The 12167-nt window shown below is 40.5% G+C and overlaps 1 protein-coding gene across 2 annotated transcripts in view; it reads left to right on the forward strand.

The window, feature by feature from the left end:
- Positions 1 to 3430: 3430 nt before the first annotated feature.
- Positions 3431 to 12167, forward strand: part of ncoa1 (nuclear receptor coactivator 1) — a 71625-nt gene continuing 62888 nt past the window's right edge. For both annotated transcript variants that reach the window (XM_028605034.1, XM_028605035.1), the window contains exon 1: positions 3431 to 4019. The gene's annotated coding sequence lies outside the window, so the exon portion shown is untranslated. The remainder of the gene's footprint in view (positions 4020 to 12167) is intronic.

Raw genomic sequence — 12167 nt, forward strand, 5'->3', positions numbered from 1 at the left:
ATTATTTCAAGCTCTTGTTTTACAAGCTGGACTACAGGTTGGACTGTGTTCGTGGTCGTGTGTCGTGCTGTTGTTTACCTTTTGTAATTTCCGGATTTCCCAATGGTCTCCGCGGTAAACGTCACAACGCTTTGAACTGTGGGTAATTCCCTTTGGTGAAGTCTGCATTGATGCAGACTCACGGAAAGGGCTCGGTAAGTGTGTACTCAAACCCTCACGCCCTTTGAAATTCGACATTGGGACAACCCTAAGCCCTTACAAATTTCACGAGAACGCGCACCAAAGTCTGTGAGTCTGTGAGTCCGGACTTTGGGATTGGGCCATTGACTTTAATGGAAACCTATTGACTCCGCAGCCGTTCCGCAGTTGGTGGAAATTGGGGGTAAATGTAATCAAACTGCGACAGTTTCGCAACGTTACTGACGTGTTTAAAACTGCTACGGTTACGTTCTCTGGGTTAGATGCGCTCCTGTGATTCGTATTTCCTGCCACCGCTAGGTGCGCTAATTCACGAAACACGTCATATTACAATAAACGACCGACATCGTCGTATGGTTTGGAGGACTTGTTGTTCAAATGACAATGTGTCATGTGGAAGTTGTCTCTTGCAACTCAGAGAATTATCACCCAATTCTGTCTCATCTCAGAGCTTTTTAGTGTTTTTCAGCTCATGGTTTTGGTTTTAAGGCCCGCAACTTTACCGTATTGCTTCAGTCGCATCCTTCCCATCAACCTTGAGTTTTCAGTGACAAATGTGGCACTTACCTTGTTAACATAGTCAAGCATCTAGCAACTAAAGAAGCAGGTATTTTTCTCAGGAGTTGATGGAGACCAAAACTGAGCTAAAAGAAGAGTGAATATTGGATTTATATTCGTCAGGTGGCCAAGGGACTGCAATTGAATGTTAATTTTGTTCAGTATCTCCTGGATGTTTTAACAGGCAATAGCTTGCCACCACATTAACAAATATCAACTTTATAGTGTGAGTTTTAGCTTCGGTCCCCAATTTGCAAAAAAAACAAAAAACTAATTGGTGCAGCTTCAAAGGGGGCATTACATAATCAGTACAAACCTCCATTGGTAACTGACAGCTGTCAGACAATACACAAATACAAATAATACATTTAGAATGTGTTTATGTTGTTCATGTTAAATGCAATAAGGATATTGAATGTATAGCCTTCATATGGCTCCTTTACAAACAAATGTACATCTTGCGTCAGCACTTCTTTCTTTTCCTACGGTTTATTGATTATCCATTTAGTCCCTAACATTGTCAAACACAGTGTGAATAAAAATACCACTCACAATTTCCCAAGGAGAAATTGCTTATTGTGGGTCCAAGGCCAAACATTTTTTTTCTTAATAACTCTGATATAAAGCAGAGAAAAGCAGAAAATCTTCATAATTTAATCACTAACTAAGATAACTATTATGGAACGATGTTTTTATTTTCATCAGTACCTGATTATGTAGTTCATTACAGGAAAATATACATTAAATTATTTGTAAATTGCAGAAATAAAGTGTTACTGTTTTATTTCCTACATTAAGATGCAAATGATCTTTTAAAGCCCCCTAAACCGTGACAGGGATAATACTGAATACTGGTGGCAAAAGACTAAAAATAAAAGAAAATCGGCCTATAAAACATGCAAGATTTCAACTGAAGAAACTCCCCACAGGTTGCTTAAACCCCAAATTCCCAGAAAAACAGAAATCAGAGGACATGAAACACGACAGTGTCAGCTCTTGTGTTTTCAAAGCAGGTCTGGTGAAGCCAAACACAAGGTTCCTCTCTATCTAATGATGGATATAAACATACTGTACCCTTATGAATTATGTAGCTATAATGCATACTGTCAGCAGACAGTATGCATTACTGTTTACCAGACAGTATGGATTCTGCACAGTGCAACACACACACACACACACACACAATATTTTCTTCTGTTGATCTAATATTCAATTCAGAGTAAGACCACATTTACTTGGCATTGTTTGGGAATTATTGTGTGAACTCTACTCCAGCATAGTATAACAAATATACAGTAGGTTCCAAAAATGGTAATGCTGTTCAAGCCACATTCCTACCCTACTTATGTAACTTTCACATAATCATTAGGTGACATGAGTGAAAATTAGTCAGCCTCAACATTAGTTGTGTTCTGGTTTCAGAATGATAAAGGGAGTTGGGGAACAATTAGGGGGCTTTCCCACCTGAGCAGTTTGGTTCCTTTTTAAATAATAATAATAATTTATACTTTATTAATCCCGCAAGGGACATTACAATGTTTTCAATCTGTTGTTATTATTATACACAGGCCTGAATTACACACACATGCTCAGTACCTATACATAGATCAGGTCAAATAGACTCAAACTCTTTTATCCCGATTTCTATTCCCATTTTAAACAATTTGCCAGAACTGTTTTAAATGTATGTATTTTTTATTTACTATTGTGGTTTAGATACTGTGGGTATTTCATGTTTCACTGTATTGTTGTTTGTCTTGTTTTTATGTGTGTCTGCTGGCTGTACAAATAATTGCCCTTCGGGGACAATAAAGTTACCTTGACATATACTAATGGAGAGATGCCAGAGTGAGGGAGCTGCCCATGGAAAGGCACCTGGGCAGTTTGGTTCAGTGTGTTGCTCAAGAGCAACCTTGGCAGTGCCCATGAGGTGAACTCCAGCTACCAGTCCACCACCATACTTTGGTCCATATGGGGACTTGAACCAGCACCCCTCCGATTCCCAACCCAGCTCCCTACTGACTGAGCTACTGCCACCCAAGCCTCCTTGAGCGTTTTGTCGGATTGCCCGGTTCGTTGAGGGTGGTGTGAAAGCTCATTCAGACTGGTGCGGACCAAAAAAATCAAACTCTGGTCAGCTTCTCCTAAAATATTAGAAACACTAAAGCAAAACCAGAAAAAATAAATAAATAAAAAGACTGTCCAAGAACTGTTTCCACCGTGTGACATTTGTTTACAATGTTTGGTGCAGTGTGAACGCAAACCGGACCAAATTAAAAAATAAATGCAACAATCAACTCCATCCCTGAATGACAAAAATAGCTTGTAGGCTCTAAGATGACTTTTTTCCTCCCTTGGCAACTATCACACTTTTTTTTATTCCCAATGATGGATACAGAGTTTAGACATTCTATCATCAATTGGCTTGAAAAATAGTGCAATGCTGCTGTGCATCGGGGGTGGGGAAATCTCCCTGGGGGGGGCATAACCCCGGACTCCCCTAAGGTTTGGGTTGAGCCCCGAATGTTTACAATATCTGGCTCCGCGACTGTAATCTGCATCATGTTACACAGACGTCTGAATAAAAATAATAGCTGACAGTCAGGTCCTCTTGCTATCAACACAGCAAGAAGCTTCTGCCCTCCTCGTGAACGCGCCTGGACGCTCCGTGCGCACGAGCAGCCCTGTTTGTTTGTGTTGAGATTGGAAATGGCGGAGAGCAGAGAACGAAGCGATAACTTGGCTTTGCAAACGCGAGTGCGCCGTCATTGAAACGCAGATACCACCCACGAGTGATTCTCGGAGTTGCTTACGGTTTACCTCTGCCGATGGGATATAAGTCGGACGCAGCGAAAAGGGGATTTTCGGAACAAGGTTTGGATTTAGCGAGCTGGTTAGCCAGCTAAGCTAACCGTGCTAGCAGCCTGGCGTTAGCTGGCTTCGAGTCGTGTGTGTGTGTGTGATTTTAACTACGCAAGCTTGTTTGTCAACATAAGATGACGTTAAATTGCCAGCGAGCCAGCTAGCACGCAACTTTTTTTCTTCGCCCGGCTTCCAAAGCTAAACTAACATGATCGCCACAGCTCACCGCAAAATTATTAATCCAGAGGAGCAGTAGGTAAAACGAGCAAAAGCAGTAAATTAAGCTGCTAACTGGCTTGTTTTACGCAAGCTGCCGTTTTCATGGGAATTGATCACCCAGCGTGACAACTTACAGCAGGACCCCGTGGGCAGGACCTTTTATTCACAAGTTGACAAAACGGGTAAGCAAACTGAGAAACACCGCCGTTAAATGCATCACATGTCATCCTGAAAAAACAACAACAACATATGTATGTGGGCCTCCAAACATGCCTGACTCATTGTTGATTTTTCCACAACATTGCTACAATTGACCGACACCATCTTCTCTAACTGGATACATAATGTGCGCAGTGCTTGCTGGGACATTTTGCTCCTTCGCCACCTGCATAGAAACACATCAGGCTGTTGTTTATGTAAGACAGCGCGAACTGCCTCGAGGTGTCGCTGCAGCTCATTTTGATTTACCTGCAACTTGACTGTGGAAAAATAATGGACGGAGCTTCGGGTCTGAAAAGTGAAGCCAATGCGGAAGTGCCTTTTTAAACCTGCATGCTTTCTGATTTCCAGCAGGGGGCGACTCCACTGGTTGCTAAAAAGAATTCAGCCTGTATGGAAGACGATGAGAAAATGACTCCACTTCACTTTTTAATAAGTTTACGGTCTCAGTCGCTTGTTTCAAGTCTTCGTCGATACAGCATGATGTTCATTTAGTAAATGATGGTTCCCGAAGTAGAACGGATGATAAAGCAGGGCACGCTTTAGGGGTGTGGCTGGCTGACACTGGCTTTGCTGCGTCATCCTCCCCGGCTTCACCTTCACGTCCAAAAATCGTCACATCCAGTTCTCCAAAAAATCAAGGTGGCGACCGCCGAATTGCCAAACTCGAGGCTTGCAAGTACACAAACCAACGGGCGACATCACTGCTGCTGCGTCCACTATTTTTTACAGTCTATGGTCCTGCACGCTGACAACTTTAAGGATATCTTGACCTCTTTGCATATGGCAAAAAAACAACTCATTTTTAATAAGCCGCATACACACCTCATGTATAGTGTTTAAAAAAACAACCCTGCTAAAGTAGATCAAGAACATGCAGTTAGAGAAGATGTTAGCCTTCGCTTAACACTAATGTAATGGATAAAACAAAATTCACCTCAATTAACCTCACTTTTTTATTGACAGTCATAGTGTGTTGTTGTCCTGGTGCTGTTTTAAAGGTGTTTCTAAAGTTGACTAAAATTTGACACACCTTTTTGAGTTTAAAAAGTGAATCTGCAGCACAAAATATTGATTGTCAACCGCTTCAACCAAGGGAATGCATGATGTGTCATCCATAACAATCCATAGAAGGTATCAATAATAACTTATTATGTTTTAGGAACAGACAATGTATGCTAACATTGAAATCTAAATGATTTTAATAATTGCATTTCAAAGACATGTTCTCAACGATTATTTATTTTAGGCCCAAATTAAACGCATTTTACATTTAGTTAAATTGGGGTACGGCTGTGGAGTCCATAGGTTTCCATTAAAGTCAGTGTGTGTATTTCCACTGACAGCGGACCGGCTGCGTTCCGACTCCGTCCCAGCTCCGGCGGTCCGCAGCCCCCCGGAGCAGATACGCAGCAGAGCTTCTATTTTTGCCGGACGCCAGAGAGCTCCACAGCAATTCAGCACAATTCAGATAGTGCGGGACAGGAAGTCGAGCATAGAAACAAAATAAAACATCCGGGTTAATTTTCTAAATAACATCCACTGAGCTCACTGCGGATCACATTTCCCTGAACTAGGCTACACCTTGAAAACACAGCTCTACTCCTCTGGATGGAAACAAAGTGTTGTTGGTTTTGTGGTTCTATTCTACGTGAATTCGCGAGATCTCGTGGGTCCTCGTGACTTCAGCTGTCAGTCACGGCCTCAGCCGTTCCGCAACAAATCCGGTCACAGAGGAGTTTAATGATTGTTTGAAGTAAGTAGCCTTGAATGACAAAGTAATTATGACTTTCTCCAAACGTGGAAAGAAAAATCATAAGTAAGAGTAGTTTGGTTATAAAGGCCATTCAAACATTAGTTTTAGGCTACTTTTTGAATTTGGCATTTGTGTGCTAGAATTGCTGTAGGGTAACATAGGCAGTAGGTTTTTTAAAGCAATTGGATAAATGGTGGACATGTATGTGAAGAGTTCTGGCTTTGAAAGGTTAACAGAAATCTCAGAAAATTAGGCTGAAATGGGCTTTTAACGTGTTCAAGTTTCTTTTAAGCTTTTCTGTTGGCTGCATTAAGACTGGTGACGCAAGTAAGTGGAGAGCAACAAAAACAACAGCTCAAAGCATTTTGACCTTATGTAAACTTAAGTCAGGTCAGTTCAATTTATATAGCCAGGCAAACGTTAATATGAATTTTTCTTTTTAAAATCATGTAAGAGTTGGATAATGCCCAGACAGACACCACTGCTATCAAACTACAATCAGTGACTGATCAGTGGCAATTAGCACACATTTTAAATATTTAAGTAAGCTTTATGTAGAGCTGGGCAATATATCGATATTATATCGTTATCGTGATATGAGACTAGATATCGCCTTAGATTTTGGATATCGTAATATGGCATAAGTGTTGGTTTTTCCTGGTTTTAAAGGCTGCATTACAGTAAAGTGATGTACTTTTCTAAACTCAACAGACTGTTCTAGCTGTTCTATTATTTGCCTTTACCCACTTAGTCATTATATCCACATTACTGATGATTAGTTATCAAAAATCTCATTGTGTAAATATTTTGTGAAAGCACCAATAGTCAACACTACAATATCGTTGCGGAATTGATATCGACAGATTTGGGAAAAAATATCGTGACATTTGATTTTCTCCATATCGCCCAGCCATAGCTTCATGTAGTAACTTATAAGTAACAGAAATTCTGTTTATCATATGAAATACTCTTTTTAGGCTATTTGTTTTAATTGTTTAATTAAAATCTTTTAAACTCGATATTAATGTTGCTCGGGAAAGGGAAGTTTGGGGTCCCCTGCTGGAGCTGCTCCCCCCGCGACCCGACACCGGATAAGCGGACGAAGATGGATGGATGGATGGATAAACTCGATATCATGCGTTTTTGCAACTGACTTTTTTTGTTTTGCTCGAGCACGCTCAACGCTAGCAGTGAGTCTGTTTGTGTAGTATTGGGATTGCAGTCTTTTCCATGTTGTAGCCTAGGTGAAAACATTGTAACTGGGCCTCTCTAGGCTGATATGTAGCCCAGATAAGAGCCAGTTAGGCCTCAGTTATTCAGTTCAAAGTTTGAGACTCTGCTGCTGACTCTCAGAGTACAACCTACCTGTAAACAACCATACAAAAACACTGTAATAAGAAAGTGAAAATAGTCATCATTGTTTTATCGTTTTTCTCAAATTTCATAAAAAAAGACCCTTAAAGATGGATGCGCTGTAATAATAAGAAAAGATGAAGACTCTTAACCAGATCTTGTCCAACTTGGTGACATGCTAAAGCTAGGTAGTTACCTTCATTTCTTTAGTGAAAATATTTTGTGCATACTGTACTGATGAGGATGAGGAGGCAGATGAGGGAGGACATTTTTGCTGCTTGACGATTATGGAAGAGTATGATAAGACGCTGGAATCCTATGTGGTTAATATTTATTATATTGCAAGCTATGGCATTTCCTTGATTAGCTCTACGCACAAGATGTTGAGCCTACCTAAGGATGAGCCACATTTGAGGCAAATTGTTGGGAGTGGGAGCCCTCCTCCTCTCAGCTAAGCTGCGTGTCTGTATGTAGAATGAGCAGCCATTTTAGCACTCAGCACTGCTGCAGCCTGCCTGCCACTGTCACAGCATTCTTCTGCCGGAGCTGTGGTAGCTTTCCATGCCCCCCTCCCTCCCCCCAGGACACCTGCAACCAACCTGTTAAAATGTCACTCTGATGTTTTTACTAAAGGTCAGAATATCCTGTACATACTGATACATGTCTGTGGTGGCAGATAAATCAGTGAGGCTCACCTGCCACACTGACTTTTTGGGATGATAGCACATGAATGTCTCAGCGTAGCATACAGTTGTCAGTGTTTGTCTTTCAGTGTTGTTATGTAACTGTCAAATCTATCTTTGATAGCCGCTCAAAGTTGAATATTTATGTTCTACTACTTGAGGTCCAAAACGTGATGCACAACCCGAAGCAGTATCTCCAAAGCGGCTTCTGGCGCGTTTGTTGCGTTATCAGTCACCTGTACCTTTCTTTAATCGTTGAACATTTTGGTAAATTTTGTCTTCATATTTCTACATGAAATGATGCCATATCCTAGGGCTGTGCAATTATATCCGAAATTTAATCGTGATTATGATTTCGGCTCCCAATGATCACAAAAGCAGAATAATCGAGGAAAACAATTATTTTGCTCTTTTGTGTTCTAGTGAGAAAATAAAGTTTCAATAGGAAAAGTATTAAGGCAAAGATCACAGTTGATTTTTTACTGTTGATTTATTTGAATTTTTCCGATGTTTTTTTAAGTACAACAATTGCAACATCTTTCCAGAAGTCAACGAGTAATTGTGTTAAATTATCGTAATTTCAGTATTGACCAAAATAATTGAGATTATATTTTTTGCCATAACCGAGCAGCCCTACCACATCCTCCTGTCTGTGAATAATGTCAACCTCTTTAGCTGGATAATCCAGTCCAATGTGCAGTGAGCTATTGCCTTCCCTTTACTTGGTTGTCCTCATCCTATTCTAAAGCATGTAGCCCAACTGAAGCTGCTGACATTTTCTTTTCAAGATCCAATTTAAGATCACTGTCAACATTGGGATGCAGCGTGTAGAGTCAGCCATGTTGTCGTGGCTGGGACAGTAAAACATAGCACACCGATCATGCCCTATGGTGTTAACGGCTATTACAGCCCTGGACTTTTGGGAAAGGGGAGGCTGATGGGACTTTGGTAATCAAATTATTTATTCTAAGAGGAAGATTATTAACCTACATAATGAAATGATCAAGCTGTGTTTGTGTAAAGTTTCATCTGAGGACAAGTGAATAAAATAAACATTGGTTGAGTCCCAGTGTTGCCAAGTTATAATTTCCAAATATCAAATCAACAATCAGTGAGGGGGGAAAGTGGTCAGCAGCTCACCTCAAATCACAGCCCTCCTAAGTTACAGCTGAGGGATGGCAATGTCTGCTACTTTAGTCCAGACTGAAAATTCTTAAGAAATAGTGGATGGATTGCCATGAGATTTGGTTCAGATATCCATGGTTCCCAGAGAATAAAACCGATTGACTTTGCCAATCCCTGACTTTTCCTCTCGCTCCACCGTTGGGTCAAGGTTTTCACTTATGTGAAACCTGTGAAATATCTCAACTTCTACTTGGTGGATTGGTACCAAATTTTGTACAGCCATTAATGGTTCCCAGACGGTGTGTCCTTATGATTTTGGTGCCCCCCTTACTTTTACTCTAGCACTACAACAAGGTTGACATTTTTTGTTTTTCGTGAACTGTCTGTAAGTATTGAATGGACTGCCATGAAGTTTTGTACAGACTTTCATGTCCCCAGTAAGAATTTAAATAATTGTGTTTATCCCCTGACGTTTTGTCTATCGCCATCGTCTGCTATTAATTTGGTTAATCAACGTGATGTCATGACTTTGCGTAAACATACACGAGTTTAGGAAACATCACGCGGGTTGGGTTGGGTTTAGGAAAAGTACAACGGGTTGGCTTTAGTGAAAGAACAAAGCGACGGTTGAGTTTAGGAACCGTGACACGCGGGACGCGATCCCCGGTCTCCTGGGTGAAAGTCCTAACCTCCCTCTGCGGATTTTCGCCCTTTCATCCTACTCGCTACGGCGTGAATTCACACAAAATTGCACAGTAATGTAAGTCAGTGGAGGCCAAACGGCGTTGATATACATGCCAAAAATTGAGTATGCGTCATTATAACACGCCAATATTGGCATACGAATTGGCGTGTCACACATACGCATCAGTCTCGGTTAATGAAAACTAATTAACATTCCTACAGCATCCTAAGACGCCAACAAAGACGGTGAACATGGTACCCATTTTCATTGTGAGCATGGTAGCATGCTGTTGTTAGCATTTAGCTAAAAGTAAAGGCTGGTATACAAAATGGGCATTGTTTCGTTGAATGGATCAATTGTAGGGTTGGTTTGGCATAGCTTCTCACACAGGCCAATCACAGAGGTGAACAGTATATAGCACTAAACTACAACTGGCATTAAATATATGATGCAGTATTTTGCTGTGGAATCAAAATATTAGAGCCCAACTGATTAGGGGTGTAAATCACACAGTATAATATAATATATATCAATTCTTTGGACAATGACACAATATTTACTGCTATCACAAATTATGCCACGGTAGAATTTCGATTCAATTCAGGGGCCTGCGACTGATACGATACATAAGCCCATTAAACAGTTACATTTAGATATTTTTTCAAAAAACATGATTTGACAGTTTCATTACTAAGCTCTTCCAGACATTTAAATTAAATACTTTTTCTTTTTTTTAATAAAAAGAATAAAGTGGGAATTTCAAAGTAAAGGCACATCTTAAAGATGACAATATGTATTGATGTTTTCAGTTTGTATCGATAATATTGGCTCGTTGAGGATTGAATCGATATATCGATCCAGGTCGACTGATGCTGGATTTCTGAGGCTAATACAGATATTGATATTTAAGTTTTTTTTTTTTTTTTTAAACCTGATTTTATATAGGCTAATTTAAAAAAAAAAAAGAAAAAAAGAAACACATAAGCATAACATTAACAAAAGTTTGATACGGATCTGTTAACAAAAAAAACTTTCCATGTATATAGTCAGTGTTGGCTGCAATCTTGCTTTCATTTAAGTATTTTAGAAATGTATGTAAATGTATTCTGTGATTAAAAGGTAGTGGTGGGTGAAAAGTCTTCTCTTTTTTTTGGCAAGTGAAGCAAAAAGCAATCTCGACAGCTTACATTTCATCAACCAGCAGCTTGTGGTTTCTTGTTTGTTTACTTAAGAGATACAGTATGAAGGAAAACGTATCTTTTTCCTATCCATTTTCGTTAAATCAAAGTGTGATTCTAGTCTAGATCCAGCGTGCAGTGCGGGGCCCTTAGTTTACGTAGTCCCGGCAGATCAGTGTTATCACAAATAAGAGTGTGCAGATAAAATGAGCTCTGCTCCACAGAGCGTTTGCGATCATCATTGATAATATGCAACGTGATGTGTAGGAGCTCTCGTTTCTGCAGAGCTGAAACAGATCGGCTCTTGGTGGAGCCTCCTGTATGCTGTGGTTTGTCCCTCGACTCTTGCACTCTGAGTCAATACGTGCGCGCTGTCTTCAGCTGCTGTAAGTGAGCAGAATGCGGTGAAGAAGACTTGTCGCTGCCTTCCTGCTGTCAGAGCGATGGCCTACATTCTCGCCTGGGGAAAAAAAGGCCTTGTGCAACAGACTGTGAGAATTTGGGAGGGAAGGGGAAAGGTAAGGGCTGAAGAATGAGAGAAACAGAAACACCAAGTACAGGAGGAAATTGATAGGGAAAGCGAGAAAACAGAGCAAGGAGAGAGTTTGTTGTGGTGTTGTGAGTGAGTTAACAGTCAAGCCCCAATGGCCCAATTTTTCTGAACAAGGTCAGGCTACAATAAGAAGAGTAAAAAAACTTCCCTGTGTGGATTTGGTAGAAAGTTTGGATTAGTGTTTGCCAGAATTATAACCCTGGGAAGTGCTAAAAAGAGCAGTGGAGAGAACTTTTTTTCACAGGTACATTATGCTGTGCTAATGTGACTGGATGTGTCTGTGCCCAGTGGGCACAGACACATCACTTGACGCTGTCAAGTGAATTAGGGGAAGTTTTCCAGTTGTGGGTATCCCACCTTAGATGTGAAGTCAACAGTGTGTAATGAACGTGTTGTAAACACATTTAGTGAAGTGGAGCATAAAGGTGTCTATGTGCCTGGGTTTTGAGGTGGGTGCTGAAATACTTCCAACACTAAGATGTTGCCGTGCTAGTTGCAGTCAACACTTTAAGTTGTCTTGCATATTTGTTATTTCTGAGCTTGAGAATGCTTTAACTTGGCATCACGCTCACTTTTTTTTTTTTTTTTTTTTTTTTTGGTATCGCTTTTATTACTGATTCCGTAAGGCAGATGAAGGGCCCAAAGCCTCCAGTTTTCTTAATTTGAAATTAAACGTAGCTTGCGCTCAAAGGCTGTTGCGTACGACATTGGGTGCAAATGCCAGTATGTTTGTTTTTCCGTGTCATGTGATGGAGTTTGAGATTCGGGGGAAAAGAGA

The sequence above is a fragment of the Perca flavescens genome, chromosome 18 (assembly GCF_004354835.1).
Source record: "Perca flavescens isolate YP-PL-M2 chromosome 18, PFLA_1.0, whole genome shotgun sequence".
In the NCBI taxonomy this organism is placed as follows: Eukaryota; Metazoa; Chordata; class Actinopteri; order Perciformes; family Percidae; genus Perca; species Perca flavescens.